Here is a 16,193-nt window from a genome sequence, read left to right as displayed (position 1 = left end):
CTAGTATAACGTAAACTTCATGCCGGATCCCTAGTAGGAACATTTATTTGCATCATGTTGCATTTTACTTAGGGGGCTCAACACAGGGGTTGGGTCCGTCTAGGACAGGCAACCTGAAATGAGAAGACCATCCTGCTGCATTCCTACCTGTTTTGTGCATTTATTTGCTTCAGTTCCGCATGCTGACCGGTTTCTAAAAAAAGAAAAATAGCAGCGTAGAGAGATAATTACTTATTTTGGAAAAATAAAACCAATGTCCAAGTAGTGTCGAAACCTCGCCGGAATTTTTCTAAAAAAAAGAGAATAAAAACAAAATTTGTCTTCTTAGTTTGAGTTATTAAAAAAAAATATAAAAATTTTTCTTTTTTTTTATCACTTCCAAAATCAAAAAAAAAAGAGAAGGTATTTATTTAAAAGTAAAAAAAAACGGAAATTCATAATTCAAAAAAAAATGTTGTCTCTTTCGTAGTACCCCTTTTATAAATTCAGACTAATAGTCCAAATATTTCCTAAAAAAAAATTAATATTTTCTTTAGTCTTTATCTCTTTGCAAAAGAAAAAATATAATAAAATACGTATTCTTGATTTCTAGGTTTATTTGATTTTTTCTATTTACGAAATTCCAGAACTACGCCCGTTTGATTCTCACCGGATGTGAGATACGTAGGCAACCCTCGTCGGGTTCAACCCCATTTCGCTAAAATAGCCAAAATCAATAAATAAATAAAAGAAAAAAAAGAAAAAAAAAGAATATGTGTCAATTTTTAAAAGAGTCATAAATAAGTCAGGTGATGTTGTTTTGTCATAAATAGCCGAATGTTTCCGAAAAAGGGACGCCGGAAGGCTGACTTTGCATAAACAGCCACCTTTGGGTCTTGTTTAGTATTTTTGTCCAGTTGACCCACACGGCCTTAAAATCTTCGTCCTCAAAGTGTTTAAAAGCCGTGTTCAAAACTTGATCCCCTTTGTAAAATATTTTTGAGTCAAAGTCATTTTTGTTGAAATCACCTTAATAAATGTGCAGGATGAGCACGATGCAAAATGAACATTTTTCAATAATGACCAAAATCCCTGTCAAGTTACGGCTATGGTGGAATGATCTAGGTGCTGAAGGACAAAATGAGGTCAAGAAATATCTGAAAGGTCTTGTGGGTTTGTTGGAAATCCAGCCTCGGGGAGATATCATAAGAGCTTTGGTTACCTATTGGGACCCGGCGCACAATGTTTTCCATTTCTCTGATTTTGAACTCACCCCGACTTTGGAAGAAATGGCCGGATACATCAGGAATACTGAACTTCCCTTGAGGCAAAAATACTTGGTCGCCCCAAGAGTTGTCACGGTACATAGGTTCCTAGATTCATTGAAGATACCTAGAACAATCCACAACCCGGATCTGGCAGCCGGATTTTGTACTCCATGCTTCATATATGATAGGTACGGTCATGAGGGGGATTCAATAATCCAATCAACAAACTGTGCAGCAAAGGAGTTCGTCAGAAGTGGGACAAGCACAGACGGGTAGCATTCATGATGATGTTCCTGGGCCTTCTGGTATTTCCAAGGAAAGACGGAAACATTGATTTGAAGATATCCGGGGTCGTCAGCACTTTACTCACGCAAAGTGACAGTACTCTCGCGCCTATGGTGGTATCTGACATCTTTCGAGCTCTTACAGCTTGTAAAGCTGGGGGAAATTTCTTCGAAGGTTGTAACTTGCTCCTACAGATATGGATGACCGAGCACCTCTGCCATCATTCCGAGATTTTGAGCCATGGTTCCCCGGAAAAGACTTGCATAGAAGAATCTTACACGAGAACCAAAGAGATCAGTTTGCCCAAAGGAGTCCTGGCATGGACCTCGTTCTTTCAAGCTCTTACTGCCAGCCAAATACAATGGACGCTAGGATGGTTGCCTGTTGATGAGATCCTATATATGTCGGCAGCTAAAACTTATTTCTTACTGATGGGGCTTAAGAGCATTCAACCTTACGCACCCTGCCGAGTTTTGAGACAGTTCGGAAGATGCCAGACAGTACCTCATGAGGAAGATCTTAGCACTCAAGCAATTGAGATAAGTCCTAACGGACAATTCCCAGAAGCAAAGATTCGCCAAATCTGGAGTGAGTGTCAATATTTGAAATCAGATACTTGCGTGCGGGATCGAGCCAAAGGAGAGACAGCGCCAGGTTACCTTGCATGGTATAGAAGGGAATTTGAGCATGAAAGGCCGGCTAAGAGACCCCACATCCGGAATTTCACCGAATCATCGCAAAGGCAGTGGGATTGGTTAGCAAAGGAAAGAGGCTATTGCGCCGAAATCAGCAGGTTAAAGCAACAAGTAGAAGGCTTGAAATATGAGCACAACGTGCAAGCTGCTACCAATCTGGGAGAGCGGAACAGGTTAATTCAGGAAAACGAAATGCTCAGAGCCCAGATCAAACAGATAAGGGTGGATGCAGATAAACAGCCAAGGCGTCGATCAGACGAGCAGCTGATAAAAAGGTTAAAAAGTGAAATCAGGGAATGGCAAGATGGTTTGGAGAAATCTGAAAACGTCATAGCGGAGCTCAGGGCACAGTGGGATACAAGAACAGATAAGCATCGCCGATATTTGAATCAATTGGAAGGCGACCACGAGAAAACTGTTGCTAAAATAAAGAGAGAGATGGTTGCACTTGAGATCAAAGCAGCTAATCAGGCCAAGGATTTCCAAATTGAGAGCAGATACTGGTACGACTCAATAGCCCAGATGAAGTTGGAAGTACGGCGACTGAAGCATCAGCATATACAGGATACTCAAGTATTCAAGATATGTAGCGATCAGATAAAACGCCTACTCGTAGAGAAGAAGCAAACCAGAGATAGGATCAAGGCCATTGCCCATGCCATCACCAGACGATGTCTACGATGTGAGAACATGTCCAGCGTTACCGTCCTCTCGGCAGTGATGGGTTATGTCAAGCAGACTATGCATGAGCTGGAGCAACTTGAGAGGGATATCACGCCTAGGACCGCGGCGAGGCCGAACGATGCCCCGCGGACACCAATTTTCAAAACCATAATGCACTCATAAGTCAAGCCTGTATCTTAGCATCTTCTGCCTGTTTTTCCATCAGGGTGATTTTTAGTCTATTTTGAGTCTAGGTTTATTTTCAAAGTTTGCTCTTTCTTTTGCAAAATGTAGTTTGTAATAGAACATTTCAACAATAAAGAGGTTGCTTCTTTTACGCTCATTTGTGTTTTTCGAACTACGTAATGATCTGATTCACGTAGGCATCGTGATACGTAGGCAATCCTCATCGGATCCGGTCGCATTTCTTTTACTGCAAAATAATAAAAATAATAATAAAAAAAAAAGAGGAGAAAAAAAGGGGAAAACTAATAAGAAGAAAATGCCGGAATGACGCATGCTCTCGTAGCAAACATGTAGTAATCCACTTAACTATATAGGTGCATCATGCCCAACGTGAGATTGACTATATGTTATTTGCTACAAATTAACAGTGCGTTTGTCGTTGAGTATTTCCAGGGTTTTTTGGAAAGACGGTTGGTTTGGTAAAAGTCTGGCCTCGCACTCATACTTCACGAGGTCAAAGAGAAGTGTTCAACTACCTTTTGTTAAGACCAGAAGCAGTACTCACGCTTACTTCACCAGGTCAAAGGGAAGTGTGGAAATGTCTTCAGAAATTCCATTGCAAACAATCCCTGTTTTCGAGGAAAGCTCGATCTCAGCCGTCCTCACACCTGAATCCGCAACTACGGAGGAAAATAGAATCCTACGGCTCCATATGTTGGAAATGCTGGATGACTGGAGTAATGGGAAAGAACCGCCAAGTGTCGTCCCCGGATTCCCTGAATTATTCTCCAGGTCGAGTGGGACTTCTAATGTCCCCATAAATTATCCTGCTACCCCATTCGGGTACCCAGCCACCTCAGCCTTCTCTACTGGATCGCCTTCTGAGCCTCATCCCCGAATGTCATCCACTGATGCAAGCATGAACATCTTTACTGCATCGCCTTGCCCGATTACGGCACAGCCTACCACGTACAAGCCAAGCTTTGACTCATCCTCTTTTACATTCCAAGCACCATCGTTCTCAATGGAACCAACTAGGTTCGCTACCAGTACTAATCCTCTACCGCCTCAGTGCGAGCTTGCACCTGGGCAGGATTAGAACCCCAGAATTGCAGAACAAAATGAGATTGCCAAGAGAATGAGAAGCCTTGAACAAAGTTTGAAGAATATGCAAGGATTGAGCGGACAGAAGAGCGTCTCTTACGCCGACCTATGCATGTTCCCTCACGTGCACCTGCCAGCGGGTTTCAAGACCCCGAAGTTCGAGAAATACGATGGGCACGGTGACCCCATTGCACATCTTAAGAAATACTGCAACCAATTGCGGGGAGCCGGCGGAAAAGAAGAACTGCTAATGGCATATTTTGGGGAAAGTCTAGTAGGGATAGCCTCGGAATGGTATATGGACCAGGAAATGTCTCGATGGCATATATGGGATGATCTTCGCCAGAGATTTTGTGAAACAATTCCAGTATAACATCGACATTGCGCCAGACCGAAATTCGCTGTCGAATTTGAAGAAGAAACCTTCAGAAAGCTTCAGGGAATATGCTATTAAGTGGCGTGAACAGGCGTCAAGAGTGAAGCCTCCCATGGATGAAGTGGAAATGGTCACTACTTTTCTCCAGGCTCAAGAGTCTGACTATTTCCAAAACATGATGTCAGCCATGGGTAAGCCATTCGCGGAAGCGATCAAGATTGGAGAGATGGTAGAAAGTGGTCTGAAAACAGGTAGGATTCTGAGTCAAGCAGCCATAAGGGCAACCTCCCAGGCCATCCAAAGTGGGTCCGGGGGAATGACCAGAGGGAAGAAGAAAGAAGAAACGACTATGGCAGCCTCGGAAGTAAGGGAGTATCGTCATCCCAGGCCCCGTTTTCCGGAAAGAACCCCACAACACTACTACCCCCACTCCAATTTGGCATATGCTCATCAACCTTATATGGTCATGAATGCCCAACCTTATGCCCATCCACCACAACAAGCCAACCGAGGCCCAGCTCCACCTCCCAGAAATCAGCCTCCTTACCGCAACCACTATAACCCACAACCCCCGCAGAATAACTTCCGCCCTCAAGAGCCACCTCGACGGCGGACTTTCACGCCCATCGGTGAACCATACTCAACTTTGTTCCCAAAGCTGGTCCAGTTGGGTTTCTTGCAACCAATCCCTCAAACAAGGCAAAACCCGACATCACCTTCTTACAAAGCTGGAGTCAGATGCGCCTATCATTCAGGGGCCGAGGGACATGATACAAATGACTGCTGGTCGTTGAAAAGAGTGGTCGAAAATTTGATAGAGCAAGGGAAAATAGTGCTAAGGGACGAGGAGATCCCGAATGTAACTAACAATCCATTACCTGCTCACAATAATGGGCCGCTAATTGGAATGATTTGTGAAGACAAAGAGTTCGACCCTGCTCTGAAAGCCATAATATCCATTGTCGACACGAGAAAGAGGCCCGAAACGGACCAAAAACCAGAAAAAGGGGAAGAAGCCAAAGCTATAAAGAAAGTGCCTGAAAAGAAGGTGGAGAAGAAAGGGGTACCGGTAAAGGATGGAGTTCTTTACATACCACGAAGTCGAGCTGAGAAGACGCAAAACTTCGGAATCAAAAAGACAAAACCTATGTACGTGCCAAAAGGGGCCTATGTGGTCCGGGGGACGATTCAACCACCTCGGCTGAATGAGCCAGTGGTTATCGGACGCGTGCCACAAAAGCCAATGACCAACCCGTCCACAGTGCCGTGGAATTATCAAAAGACTTTGGTAATGTACAAAGGTAAAGAGGTCATGGGAGAACTTCCAGAAAATACTTTCATTGGAAGGTATTCAAATACCCAAGAACTGAACAACGCCACACAAAGGCGCTTCCCGCCAAAGAAGCCCGTAAGTGTTGAAGAAGCGGAAGTGTTCTTCCAACAAATGAAAATGCCGGATTACGAAGTGATAGATCAACTGCGCAAGTACCCCGAGCAAGTGTCCATGCTGTCATTGTTAATGAGGTCGACCGAGCATCAAAAGATCTTACTGAAGACCCTGAATGAAGCATATGTGCCAGTTGAAACCTCGGTAGAACAATTAGAGCGGATGACAGAAAGATTCTTCGCCGTCAACCAAATCTCTTTCAGCAAGAACGATCTACCCCCGGAAGGAGCGGCACACAACAAGGCTTTGCATCTAACAGTTAAATGCGAAGACTATTATGTCAAGCGGGTAATGTTGGATGGGGGCTCAGGCGTTGACATTTGCCCGCTCTCCACGCTACAAAGAATGGAAATTGGGACCGGAAGAATCCGACCCAACAATGTCTGCGTAAGGGCTTTCGACGGCATCAAGAGAGATACCATGGGAGAAATAGACCTGTTGTTGGTCATAGGACCAGTCGAATTTCAAGTAACCTTCCAGGTGCTCGACATGGATACATCCTACAATTTTCTCCTTGGCAGACCTTGGATCCATGCGGCAGGAGCCGTGCCTTCCACTCTTCACCAGATGGTGAAGTTCGAGTACGAAGACCGAGAAATCGTGGTCCATGGGGAAGATGAGCATGCTATTTACCGGGACCCATCCATTCCATATCTGGAACCGAGAGAAGGGAGCGAACACACGGTCTATCAAGCTTTTGAGATTGTACTGGCAGAGCAGCACGAAGAGGGAATACCCTGCCCCCAGCCTTTCTTGTCTAACGCCTCGGTTATGGTGGCCAAAGAGATGATCCGGCACGGATTTAGGCCAGGGAAGGGGCTTGGACGAACCCTTCAGGGAATAACAGAACCCATTACCTTGCCAGTCACCAAGAAACCTTTTGGACTAGGTTTCAAACCTACTTCAGCAGACGAAGAGTGGGCAAAGAAAAGAAAAAATGAGGGTTGGAAGTTACCTCGACCACTGCCAGATTTATATGCAACTTTCATCAGGCCAAGGTACGCCGAAGAAGAAGATGATGAGGTCTTCACAGCTGAGGAAATCGAGGAGATATGTGGAGCGATGAGAGAGATGCTCTACGAGATCCACATGGTTCAACCAGGTGAAGGCACAAGCACTGCTGAGATGATGTACGTGGGGCCGAACGCCGAACTTCAAAACTGGGAGGCCACGCCATTCCCGACTAGACGGAAGTCCGGGTAGACCTATCCTGCCGCCTTTCCTGTGTCACAAGTTATCTCCAGGACATAACTTGAACGTTTTCTTCCTTTCCATTGTTTGTTTTGTACTCCTGAGTTGTAAACATTGTTGTCTTCCAACTTTCCAAAGAAAAAAAATCATCATTGCTTTCCCATTCTTTCTTTTGTTCTGATTTTTGTTATTTTTCCTTTTATCTTTCTTTTCAGTTATAATAATGCGGCTTTAAATATGACATGCTTGCGGACTTCACGCCCAGATCACAATGAGCTATTTAGCTGCGAATTAATGAACCCAGAACCAGAATATGATGCGGAAGAAGCTTTTAGGGAAATAAACCGAGAGTTGGAATATTTTGAGAATAAACCTAAGCCAAATCTGAATGACACCGAACCGGTTAATTTAGGAACTCCTGAAGAAATCCGGGAGACCAAAATAAGCATTCACACGGACAAGAAAACGCGAGAGGCGATAATTCAACTTCTTTTTGAATTTAAAGACGTGTTTGCTTGGTCATATGATGACATGCCGGGTCTAGGTGTTGATCTAGTGGTTCATAAATTGCCGATTCATCCTGATTGTCCTCCAGTTCAACAAAAGCAACGAAAGTTCAAAACCGAGGTCAGCGACAAGATTAAAGAGGAGATTACTAAACAACTAAAAATGGGAGTGATTCGGGTAGTCCAATATACAACATGGTTGGCGAATGTGGTTCCGGTACCGAAAAAGGATGGGAAGACTCGGGTATGTGTAGATTACCGAGATTTGAATAGAGCCAGTCCCAAAGATAATTTCCCACTTCCCAACATCCACATCCTCATTGATAACTACGCCAAACACGAGATACAGTCTTTCGTGGATTGTTACGCCGGGTATCATCAGGTACTGATGGATGAAGAAGATGCCGAGAAAACTGCTTTCACCACGCCTTGGGGCACCTACTGCTATCGGGTCATGCCATTTGGGTTGAAGAATGCTGGGGCTACTTACATGAGGGCCATGACTGCCATTTTTCATGACATGATGCATCAGGAAATAGAGGTGTACGTGGACGACGTGATAGTCAAGTCTAGGACGCAGGATAATCACATCCAAGACTTGAGGAAATTCTTCGAGAGATTAAGGAAGTATGACTTGAAGCTAAACCCAGCCAAATGCACTTTCGGAGTTCCGTCGGGCAAACTTTTGGGCTTCATCGTAAGCAGGAGAGGTATCGAGCTAGATCCAACTAAGATAAAATCCATCAGAGATCTGCCTCCCCCGAGAACAAAGAAAGACGTGATGAGTCTGTTGGGCAGGTTGAACTACATCAGTCGGTTTATTGCCCAGCTGACAAGCACGTGTGAGCCCATATTCAAGCTGTTAAGGAAAGATGCGGCGATTAAATGGACAACTGAGTGTCAAGAAGCCTTTGATAAAGTCAAAGAATACCTTTCGAATCCCCCAGTCTTGGTCCCTCCAGAACCAGGGAGGCCACTTTTCTTGTATCTAACAGTCCTGGAGAACTCTTTCGGTTGCGTCCTCGGGCAACACGACATAACCGGAAAGAAGGAGCAAGAAATCTACTACTTGAGCAAGAAATTCACCGGCTACGAGGCCAAATACACTCTGCTAGAGAGGACATGCTGCGCTCTCACGTGGGTTGCTCAAAAGCTGAGACATTATCTCCAAGCCCACACTACATTCCTCATAAGCAGGTTGGATCCTTTGAAGTATATATTTCAGAAACCAATGCCTACCGGGAGACTGGCTAAATGGCAAATCTTGCTTACGGAATTTGACATAGTCTATGTCACTCGCACGGCAATGAAAGCCCAGGCACTAGCAGATCATTTGGCCGAAAATCCGGTCGATGAGGAATACTAGCCATTGGATACCTACTTTCCAGATGAAGAAGTAAACACCGTAGAAGTTGTCTCGGAGGAAGCTCATGTTTGGAAAATGTTCTTTGATGGAGCCGTGAACGCCAAGGGTGTAGGGATTGGGGCAATTGTGATCTCACCTTCTGGTCAGCATTATCCCACCACAGCTAGACTTCGTTTCTTTTGCACAAATAATACAGCTGAATATGAAGCCTACATCATAGGCATGCATATGGAAATCGATCAGGATGTCAAAGACTTACTGATTATGGGAGATTCTGACCTGATTATCCGGCAAGCCCAAGGCGAATGGGAAACTCGGGATGTCAAACTTATCCCTTACCGACAGCATGTGGAGGACCTCAGCAAGCGCTTTACCTCAATAGAGTTCAGGTATATCCCGAGGTGTCACAATGAACTGGCAGATGCACTTGCTACTTTGGCTTCAATGCTACCCTACCCGGGCAACGCCCACGTCGATCCTTTGGAAATCCAAATCAAGGAAAGACACGGTTACTGCAATGTAATCGAGGTAGGATCAAATACACAGCCGTGGTACCATGACATCAAGAGGTTCCTAAAGACTAAAAGAATACCCCGAGCACGCTACTGGAGATCAAAAGAGGACCATTAGGCGACATGCAAGTGGTTTCTTTCTAAGCGGTGAATTGTTGTATAAGAGGACCCCGGACCTCAATCTTCTAAGATGTGTCGATATCGAGGAGGCAAGAAAGATCATGCACGAAGTACACGCAGGTGTGTGCGGACCTCACATGAACGGTTATGTCTTAGCAAAGAAAATCCTTCGAGCAGGTTATTACTGGATGACCATGGAAAAGGATTGCTTTAGCTTCGTTCGGAAGTGTCATCAGTGTCAGGTGCACGGTGATTTGATTCATGCACCTCCCACGGAGCTGCATCCCATGTCTGCACCTTGGCCATTTGTCGCCTGGGGCATGGACGTCATTGGACCAATCGAACCGAAGGCTTCGAATGGACACAGGTTTATACTGGTTGCCATCGATTACTTCACAAAATGGGTAGAAGCTGTCACTCTCAAGTCGGTCACTAAAAAAGCTGTAGTGGATTTTGTACACTCAAATCTTATCTGTCGTTTCGGTATTCCTGCGACTATCATTACAGATAACGCAGCAAACTTGAACAGTCACTTGATGGGAGATGTATGCGAGCAATTCAAGATAACGCATAGGAATTCTACTCCTTATCGGCCGAAAGCCAATGGCGCTATGGAAGCGGTGAACAAAAACATCAAGAAGATTTTGAGGAAAACGATCCAAAGTTCCCGACAGTGGCATGAGCAGTTACCATTTGCATTGTTGGGGTATCGCACTACGGTACGCACATCAGTAGGAGCGACTCCTTATCTTTTGGTTTATGGGACCGAGGCTGTAATACCGGCAGAGGTAGAAATTCCTTCGCTTCGAATCATTGTCGAAGCAGAAATCGAAGACAGCGAGTGGGTCAAGACTCGGTTAGAGCAATTGACTTTGATTGATGAAAAGCGAATGGCCGCAGTTTGTCACGGACAGTTATACCAACGAAGGATGGCCCGTGCTTACAACAAGAAAGTCCGACCCAGGAATTTCGAAGTAGGTCAGCTGGTACTGAGGCGTATTCTGCCGCATCATGAGGAAGCAAAAGGTAAGTTTGCCCCAAATTGGAAAGGCCCATACATCATAATTAAGATATTGCCGAGAGGAGCATTGTATTTAGGTGATATCGAAGGAAATGACCCCGACACAGCAGTAAATGTGGATGCAGTCAAGAGATACTACGTCTGAATTATACTCCAGTAATCTTGACGCATTCGAAATGACAAAGGTTTTATTCCCAACTACTCCCCAAACACTACCCAATTCTCTCTACAAACCTTTGAGCCGCTTAAAAAAAAATTAATTGAGGCCTGAACTACGTTTGACTTGATTCCGAAAGGATACGTAGGCAGCCTCTCCCTGAGGTTCAGTCACACCAACAATGAAATCCCATTCGCCCTGAAATTGAAACCGGGGAACGTCGAACAGTTGGGAAGTTAGTATCATCCACCTCTCTTTACCGAGCACAAGCCTTCAGATTAATTACCAAAGATAGTGGGAAACCAATAAACGTCACAAATGGAGACCGGCACACTCCGAATTGAGAGAGGTAAAATGAGAGAGTCTCGTCGGTGAAAACCTTCGGGCACCACGAGGCGACGGGAGTAGAGAAACCAAAATGAGAGAGCTTGTTTAGTAAAAACTCACAAAGAGTGTTATCAAGCGATGACAGGAAGAGAAATGAGAGAGGTCAGCCGGCGAAAACCTGCAAAGGGCGTTGTTGGCCGAAAAGAATGACTCCACCCCAAGGAGGTCTCGGCAAAGCTCCACCGGTTTGGAATCACAGATCCGTTCTGGTTCAGGGAAACGCAAGTCTATGGAAGGTCAGGCGTCCAGTCCAAAGAGCATGTCATGTCATTAAAGCTAGCATTATCTTCCTCAGATAAGTCTTTCTCGTCCCGAAGGGAGCACTCCTTTTCTGAAATTCATTTTATCTTTTCTTTGTTTTTCTTCGAATCTCTTTTATGTTTAAGCCCAAGTTCTAGATGTACCGGAAAGGACAGGTGGCAGGTTTGGTTGCACGGAATTCCGTTTCATGAAGGAAAACGCCTCATTTCGTTGGTACGATTGCCCAAGCCTGATGAATCATGATGTTTGATGGTGTTTAAAGTAAAGAGGAAAGAGAGAAATCTCCCCCAGCAAGTCCGCCTTCGGACGAATTCCCACAGAGTCTCCCTCTGTACAAATCCCCACAGAGTCTCTCCTTGTACAATCTCCCATAGAGTCTCCCCAATATTAAAAAAAAAAGGAATCTCCCCAGCACATCCCCAGCGAGTCCCTTTGTAAAAATTCCCCAAAGATCTTACCCCAACAAATCCTAGAAAAACCGCTTTGAAACAAATATCCAGCATGTCCCATTGTACAAAAATCCACACAAAGAATCCACTTTGTAAATATTCCCCCACAGAGCTTCCTTTTGTACAAATACCCACAGAATACCTCCAATAAAATCCCCGTTGAGAACCTCCAAGCAAAACGGGACACAAAAAAAAAAGAGCCTTACGAGGCAAATCATCACAGAATCTGGAAATACAAAGCCTGAGAAGTCAAAAGAGTTTCGCCATTTGAATCAAATCAATGGCAGGATTTCGCAACAGGAATGAGGACGCAACAAAGCAACTGGGAACGACCAAGGTCACCGAACCGACCGTCATTTCCAAACTAACAATTGTTCTTTGTCTGAAAAGTTGAAACAGGTATAATCCAAGACAACCGTGCAAGAAGCAGGTGTCGCCCGAAGAAGGAGGTACATGGGTACAAGAAATATCTTGGCAATAAGGAACTCACTCGAAAGGTAAGTTTCCACGAAACTCTCTTTTGTTTTTTTTACTAAAATAAGAAAATTCAAAAAAGAGGTCAGTTGTTGTACTGAGCTTTTCCATGCAGTCAGCATTAGGGTTTTAAACCCTAAACTGAATTTTTCCTTTAGTCAGCATTAGGGTTTTAAACCCTAAACTGAGCTTTTCCATGCAATCAGCATTAGGGTTTTAAACCCTAAACTGAATTTTTCCTTTAGTCAGCATTAGGGTTTTAAACCCTAAACTAAACTTTTTTTCATTCAGCCAGCGTTAGGGTTTTAAACCCTAAACTGAGCTTTTCCATGCAATCAGCATTAGGGTTTTAAACCCTAAACTGAATTTTTCCTTTAGTCAGCATTAGGGTTTTAAACCCTAAACTGAACGTTTTTCCATTCAGCCAGCGTTAGGGTTTTAAACCCTAAACTGAGCTTTTCCATGCAATCAGCATTAGGGTTTTAAACCCTAAACTGAATTTTTCCTTTAGTCAGCATTAGGGTTTTAAACCCTAAACTGGACTTTTTTCCATTCAGCCAGCATTAGGGTTTTAAACCCTAAACTGAGCTTTTCCATGCAATCAGCATTAGGGTTTTAAACCCTAAACTGAATTTTTCCTTTAGTCAGCATTAGGGTTTTAAACCCTAAACTGAACTTTTTTCCATTCAGCCAGCATTAGGGTTTTAAACCCTAAACTGAGCTTTTCCATGCAATCAGCATTAGGGTTTTAAACCCTAAACTGAATTTTTCCTTTAGTCAGCATTAGGGTTTTAAACCCTAAACTGAACTTTTTTCCATTCAGCCAGCATTAGGGTTTTAAACCCTAAACTGAGCTTTTCCATGCAATCAGCATTAGGGTTTTAAACCCTAAACTGAATTTTTCCTTTAGTCAGCATTAGGGTTTTAAACCCTAAACTGAACTTTTTTCCATTCAGCCAGCATTAGGGTTTTAAACCCTAAACTGAGCTTTTCCATGCAATCAGCATTAGGGTTTTAAACCCTAAACTGAATTTTTCCTTTAGTCAGCATTAGGGTTTTAAACCCTAAACTGAACTTTTTTCCATTCAGCCAGCATTAGGGTTTTAAACCCTAAACTGAGCTTTTCCATGCAATCAGCATTAGGGTTTTAAACCCTAAACTGAATTTTTCCTTTAGTCAGCATTAGGGTTTTAAACCCTAAACTGAACTTTTTTCCATTCAGCCAGCATTAGGGTTTTAAACCCTAAACTGAGCTTTTCCATGCAATCAGCATTAGGGTTTTAAACCCTAAACTGAATTTTTCCTTTAGTCAGCATTAGGGTTTTAAACTCTAAACTGAACTTTTTTCCATTCAGCCAGCATTAGGGTTTTAAACCCTAAACTGAGCTTTTCCATGCAATCAGCATTAGGGTTTTAAACCCTAAACTGAATTTTTCCTTTAGTCAGCATTAGGGTTTTAAACCCTAAACTGAACTTTTTTCCATTCAGCCAGCATTAGGGTTTTAAACCCTAAACTGAGCTTTTCCATGCAATCAGCATTAGGGTTTTAAACCCTAAACTGAATTTTTCCTTTAGTCAGCATTAGGGTTTTAAACCCTAAACTGAATTTTTTTCCATTCAGCCAGCATTAGGGTTTTAAACCCTAAACTGAGCTTTTCCATGCAATCAGCATTAGGGTTTTAAACCCTAAACTGAATTTTTCCTTTAGTCAGCATTAGGGTTTTAAATCCTAAACTGAACTTTTTTCCATTCAGCCAGCATTAGGGTTTTAAACCCTAAACTGAGCTTTTCCATGCAATCAGCATTAGGGTTTTAAACCCTAAACTGAATTTTTCCTTTAGTCAGCATTAGGGTTTTAAACCCTAAACTGAACTTTTTTCCATTCAGCCAGCATTAGGGTTTTAAACCCTAAACTGAGCTTTTCCATGCAATCATCATTAGGGTTTTAAACCCTAAACTGAATTTTTCCTTTAGTCAGCATTAGGGTTTTAAACCCTAAACTGAACTTTTTTCCATTCATCCAGCATTAGGGTTTTAAACCCTAAACTGAGCTTTTCCATGCAATCAGCATTAGGGTTTTAAACCCTAAACTGAATTTTTCCTTTAGTCAGCATTAGGGTTTTAAACCCTAAACTGAATTTTTTTCCATTCATCCAGCATTAGGGTTTTAAACCCTAAACTGAGCTTTTCCATGCAATCAGCATTAGGGTTTTAAACCCTAAACTGAATTTTTCCTTTAGTCAGCATTAGGGTTTTAAACCCTAAACTGAATTTATTTTCCATTCAGCCATCATTAGGGTTTTAAACCCTAAACTGAGCTTTTCCATGCAATCAGCATTAGGGTTTTAAACCCTAAACTGAATTTTTCCTTTAGTCAGCATTAGGGTTTTAAACCCTAAACTGAACTTTTTCCATTCAGCCAGCATTAGGGTTTTCAACCCTAAACTGAGCTTTTCCATGCAATCAGCATTAGGGTTTTAAACCTTAAGCTGAATTTTTCCTTTGGTCAGCATTAGGGTTTTAAACCCTAAACTGAATTTTCCTTTAGTCAGCATTAGGGTCTTAAACCCTAAACTGAACTTTTTCTCTTAATCAGCATCAGGGTTTTTAAAACCCTAAACTGAACTTTCCCCCAGTTGGTCAGTATCAGAGTTTCAACTCTAAAACTGAACTTCTCCCCAGCTAGTCGGTATTAGGGCTCCAACCCTGAACTGAGCATTTTTATCTTCCTTCATCAATTTTATGAACTTCCTGGCGAATAATTCACGAAATTTTCCTAGTGAAACTGGGGCAGAAAATTTCGTTCGTTTGTTTTTTTTTCCCACAAGTCTAACCTCGAGCCACACGGATCGAAATGACCCACGAGATGAGTCTCAACTCAGAATCAAAGAAGATAAAGACAGAAAAGAAGATATCCCGAGATATCAGAGTGAATGGAAGGCGGATCGACTCCAACATTTGACTAAGGTCCTGAACTCTGCCAGTCGCATTTTACTCAGTATCCCAAAGATTGAACAAGTCGCCGCAACTCGCAAGCATCAAGATTCGGATCAAAGTCTTCAAGCACAATCAGCTAAGACCCAAGATCAAGTCGCAAAAGAATCATAGATAGGAATCTTGTAACTCGCAGTTGACATGCATATAAGTAGTTAGTTCAGTTCCAATTTTCCTTTGGTTGTAATAAGGCGGTCAGTGACGCAGCAGTGACAACAGCAACAGCAGTAACAGCAAGCATTGCAATCCCATGGTAGTCCCAGCTACCAAAATTTTCCCGAACTACATTGACCTGATTCCTGTTTAGCCCAGGATATGTAGGAAATCTTTGAAGCAAGATTCGGTCAGATCTTTCAAAAACATGCTTCACACGGAGTAGTCCATAGGCAAAAATCGCTCATACACGCTCACTTTATCTTTGCACGAAAACTCTTCGTGTTTCCGAACAAAGAGGGGCAGCTGTGAGCACGTGATTTTTGTTTCGCGCGACAATCGCTCCAAAAGAAATAAAAAATAATAACAATTGGTCCTGCTGTACAATTTTTGGATTTTTACATGGCACTTTGTTAATTATTTATGATTTTTTGCCCATTTTATTTTATTAAAACAAAATACAAAAAATGTATGTGTCATGCATAATTTGAACCGTAATCCGGTTGTTAAATAGAAAATCATAAATAGGCATCTTTGTCCGTGATTTTGTTTTTGCTTGATTTTACCTGTTTTAAAATATTTTAAGGTGTGTGCAAATA

The sequence above is a fragment of the Nicotiana sylvestris genome, chromosome 3 (assembly GCF_000393655.2).
Source record: "Nicotiana sylvestris chromosome 3, ASM39365v2, whole genome shotgun sequence".
NCBI classification, from domain to species: Eukaryota; Viridiplantae; Streptophyta; class Magnoliopsida; order Solanales; family Solanaceae; genus Nicotiana; species Nicotiana sylvestris.
This window is presented reverse-complemented; position numbering follows the sequence as displayed.